Genomic DNA, 5,300 nt, shown 5'->3' with positions numbered 1-5,300 from the left:
GTGAAGTTCCCGCAGCCTTTCACGTTCATCCTTCAGACTCTGAGGACTTGGGTAGAGAGACTGCAAGCAGAGGGCCACCCTGGGAAGGTTCGATTCCTTTGTTTGGCCAACAGGAGCCTGCTGCCCCCAGGATTCGGCTCCCCTGTCCACCTTCCGAGCGGTTTGTTGGCGGCAAGAGATACAACCCATGGGAAGGTGCACTTCTCCACATGTTCCTAAATTTGCTTCTGGGTCTTGTCCCCAGACTGCTTTGGTCACACCCACAGCTGAAGTTAGGAAAGTCTAAAAACGCATGCGCCCTTCCTGCAGACCTTGTAGAATGGGGCTGTTTTCCTCCCATTTCCTCTGCCTGATGGGAGGGGAAGTGGAAGCGCTGAGGAATGACTTGCTTGAGCCGTCAGGAAAGTCACTGTCTGTGGCCAAGGTCCTGTTTAGATTTTGCTCTATGAGTGCTGTGTTTAGGGGGGCGAGATAGTCTTCTGCTATAAAACTAACTTGTGCAAGTAGTAAACACAGGATATAGATACTCTTTAAAAGGAGGAAAAGTTTGTCTTGGCAATTCCCAGTGTGGTCAGTTTCTTTTTAAGGGGTAACCCTTCAAAGTGCATTACAGAAGCATTTGGTAAACTCCTTTAAGCTACTTAAGAGTTATATAGAATTTTAGAGTCTACAAAACTTGTTTGCATGTATAAATTCATTTAGCACACAGGCAGGGTTCCTGGTGGCCAGGAGCCGAGAGTCTCTGACCACAGTGGTGTCAGACAGCTGGGTTCAGGGGGTGCAAACGGATGAAGGCACATTGAAGACTGCGGGACAAAAGCAAGAAAGTCTCATGTTAGGGAAGACGCGTGTGAGGGATCAAAGCTGGAGAGGCAGACCCTGGATTCACATCTTGCCCTACTCACTAGCTGTAGGATCTTAGGCAAATGTTGGAGATGGTTTCCTGGAGTCTCAGTCTTCTTATCTGGAAAATGGGAGTTCTCCTAACAGTTGCCCATTCATAGGAACCTGAGAGATTAAGTGAGAAGAGCCCAGCCTGTAGTTGATGCTCAGGGAGGCAGGAGGTTGAGGCCAAGAGTATGCCTGGCGGGTTTGGGGGGTTATAGAGGGAGGTGGGAGGCTGAGGTGCTGTGATGCTGCATCTGGGGCCTCTTGCCGATGGTGGGCAGTGTCACCCGGTGCCCTATGACACCTGTGTGTGATGTTCCACCCTGCAGGCCTGGTTCTGGGCATAAGTGCTGGGGTGGGGGGTCAGGGCTGTCTTTAGGTAAATGCACACTTGGGGGGCCAGTGGAGCCCTCTGCACCCGGGCAACAGTAGGTTGGTCGGGGAAATGGGATCATGGGTCAGGAGAAAGTTTGACTTTGCTTTTTGTTCTTTCAATGGAAATGCTGGAGAAGGTGAATCACTGAGTGGAGGCTCCTGGGGTTGGAGCCAGAGAGCATCCATGCCCCTAAATATACCGGGCACCTGCCAGGAGGAGACCCTTCCTCCTGTGGACAGTGGTACCCCAGATGTGTATGGAGGTGGGGTGCGAGGCCCTCCATCTGCCATGAGCACCGCGCAGGGAGTCTGACTTACTGCATAAATATGGGCACAGGGGGACGCCTGGGTGACTCAGCGGTTGAGCATCTACCTTTGGCCAGGGTTGTGATCCCGGGGTCCTGGGATCGAGTCCCGAATCATGCTCCCTGCATGGAGCCTGCTTCTCCCTCTGCCTGTGTCTCTTCCTCTCTCTCTCTTTCATGAATAAATAAAATCTTAAAAAAAATTTATATTCACCTACAGTACAATTCATTCTATAGTTCTACGAATTTTGATAAATGCACAGATCAAATGGGCTTTTTAAATTTTGAGAGTGTTGTAAATACACATGTAGTTGTATAAAATAATCAAAATCCTGTCTGCCATTTAGTCAGTGTTCCCCAGTAGTGACATCTAGCAGAACTATAGTTGGGGATCACAAGCAGGAAATGGACACAGACACAGTTGAGGTACAGACATCCCCATCCTCACGAGGGTCCCTCCTGCTGCTTTCTCATCACCATGTCCACCCCCTTCCTGCTCCCACATCCCCAGCCCGAACCTTCATCTCCAGCCCCGGGTCCCCCTCATCTAGTCTTCATTTCTGTCACTTTGCCATTTCAGGCATGTCCTGTGAATGGTGTTATGCTATGGTTACCGCGTGGGGATTGGGGTGGTTTCCCTCTGCATAATTCTCTGGAGAATCATCCAAGTAGGTGTCAATAGTTCATTCCTCTTTAATACCGAGCAGTATTCCACGGTGGACCTGTGCCACAGTTTGTTTAAGCATTTGCCCCTTGAAGGACATCCGGGTTGTTTCTTGGTTTGGGCTGTTGTGAGTAAAGCCACTGTGAAGGTTATTGTGTGGATATAAGTTTGCGTGTCTCTGGGGTAAATGCCAGGGAGACCACTCACTGGGTTGTATGGTAGTGGCTTGAGTGGGCTTTTGAAGGATGCGCTTAGGTTGGGGGAGCAGGTGAGGGGCAGGGGCCCTGCTCTGGGTGGACTTCGGTGGAAAGCATATCCCTGGGAGCTGGCCCACTTGGGTTCAGTTGTAAGATCAGCCCTACGTCCTTGGTGAGTTGCTTTATTTGTCTGTAAAATGGGGATAAATGAACCTGTTGTGTAGCCATTGTGTATAAAGTACTTGGTACACAGTAGGTTCTCAGTAGATAGAAGCTGTTCTTCATATGTGCAGGGTCTGTGCCCCAAAGGTGGCCTCCAGGAGGCCTTCACCATGCCACCCGTGGCTCTGGGGCACTTCCTTCTGCCTTGGGCAGGGGCATGCTCCCAGTTGTCCCTTCAGAGGCTGAGCCTCCTCCCCACTCCCCTCTTTGCTCCCAGCTTTTCCCTGAGAAGTCCCTGCCTGGCCCCATTCTCAGACTCGGCTCTAAGTCTCTGGACGGGCATTGGCATTCCTTAGTGAACTTGGCCAGACCCATGCCACGGATCAAAGGAATCCCAGGGAATTCCAGATTGTGCCAGGCTCTGCTGGTCTGGATTTGCCTCACAAGGTCTGAGAATGTGCCTGGATCATTTCAGATGTTTCTACGATTTAGCTTCATTCCAAAATGTGTATTGAGCTCATACTGTATTCAGGGCACTGTGCTAGGTATCACAGAGGGCCCCCCAAAATCACTCTTTTTCAACAGATCAAAGTAGCCAAGCTCCTGGGGGAGCCCCCAATGGCCACATGATAAAGTCAGCATCCAGAGCTGTTGGTCTGGTTTGTGTCTGTCTTTCCAGCTCCTTGTCCTGGCACTCCCCTCTCCACATACCCTCTGCTCCTGCCCCAGAGTGCTCACCGTGTCCCACACACCATGTAGGGGTCCGGGCACCATGCTTTGCTCACCGTCTTCCCTCTGCTCATGTACCTTTCCTTCATGTTGAGATCTAGCCTATTTTCTTTTTAACCACAAAGGTGTCATACGTACTGGCTTTCGTTTTCAAGCAGCACACAAAGCTTTGCAATCCAAGGGTCTTCTCCAGAACTGCAGTCCCTTCCATAAAGCAGGCATGCTTTTGGGACCAGGCCGTACTCCTCTTGCTGTGTTCATTTCACATTGTGTCTCAGAGAGGGCTTCACATCTGCCCCGTAAGAGTTGCCTCGTTGCAACTCTGCCCAAAGTGACATGACATTCCTTTCCATAGTTCCACGGTGATTTGCGTACCCAGTCTCCTAGGGATGGCATCTCGGTTGTCCCCACTCCTGGGCTCTTATGGGTAATTCTGCATGTTGTTGGGCCCTGAGCAGAGGCCCCCTGTGCAGAGGCACTCAGCTCCAGCGCTCACTACTCCTGCCTGCCTTGCGTGGACTAGCTCCTGCACTCATAGAACTCTCTATGACCCCTGAGGACAGGGATTGTGCTAGACCTCCTTTCTCCATTTGGCACCTGCCATGTTTGCTGACCACCGTTGCCAGGAGCTTACGGTGCTTTCATATGCACCCCGCGTGCTGCCTCTGTGAGTCCCTGTCTCTTGTAGGGGAGCAAAGCTGCAAGAGTGAGGATGCCTGCACTGCTCCCTCAGTCTGCCTTGTGTTTGGTGCCTATCAGCTGCATCCCAGTGGCCAAACAGGTTTCCATGGCAATGGACTCCCACAGCATCATTCTTTCTGGCCACCTACTGTTTTACCAGAGGGGTGGCCGGTTCTATCCTGGTGGAATTTAGCTTTCAAAAAATTTGATGGACTTTCCTCTTTAAAAAAAAAAAAAAAAAATCTGAGAAGACAGATGCTTGGGGGTCCACTGCCGAGAAAGGATTGGGACCTACAGTTTCCCCGATGAAAGTAGTGACAGTAGCTACTGTTTATTGAACACACCTCCTCACATGAGCTAGAGCTCCTCACCAAGCAAAAGGCTTGAGCTGTTTTCAGATGATACACGAATCTTCTGAGGCAGGGAAGCACTGTTACCTGTATTTTATGGAGAGAGAAACAGGCTCATAGAGTAAGTAACTTGGTAAAGGTCACTCAGTGCATTTTGAGAGCTGGGATTCCAACCCAGGTGTCCTTCACTTGGGGCTTGAGCTTGTAACCGCTAAGCCTTCTTGCCTTGTTAGGGAAGAAGGAAATGGGGGTGGGTGGGAAGGGCAGGTCACCCCTGGGCCTTGGGCCAATGGCCAGCTGCCCCAGAACCGAATCAGGCTACACCCAGAGAGAAGATGACTGCCAGTAGGCTTCACCTCTACCACTGAGGCAGCACAAAGGGTCCCTTTGAAGGGAGAGTCCATAGCACCCCCCAACCCCCGCTCCCCAGCCAAGCGTCCAGGGGGCTGGCGGGCATTTCTGGCTCGGCTTTCTGGCCTGAGCTGGGAGGAGTGGTCTGACATTCTTTCCTTGAGCAGCTCACTCTTGGTCAGACCGTGTTGCTTCTAGACTGAGGTGGTGTTGAAACTCCAGTGTGACCTGGGATCCTACCCGCCACCAGGTCTCTTCCTGAACAGCCAGTCCTTTGAAAATGTATTGATTTCCCCCCTCCCCTTCCCTGCTCTTGCACTTTGGATGAACCTTGTTTTCGAAGAACAGTAGAAGGTAATTTCCCTGTGCCTGCCAGCTGGCCCGTAATTGAGCGATTCCAATAACACCCACTGTAAAGTCTAATCGAAGTAAACAGGAAAATATGATTTACAATCTGGACGGCAAGTAAATACCAGGGTGCAATTAATTTTTACACAGAGCAGCAGATTCTAAAACATTTTCCTGCACTGAGCAGTTTGTTTTTAATTATAGATTAGGAGCTGCCCTTTTCTGCCGTCATCGTCATTATTTTTCACTC

The sequence above is a fragment of the Vulpes vulpes genome, chromosome 15 (assembly GCF_048418805.1).
Source record: "Vulpes vulpes isolate BD-2025 chromosome 15, VulVul3, whole genome shotgun sequence".
NCBI classification, from domain to species: Eukaryota; Metazoa; Chordata; class Mammalia; order Carnivora; family Canidae; genus Vulpes; species Vulpes vulpes.
This window is presented reverse-complemented; position numbering follows the sequence as displayed.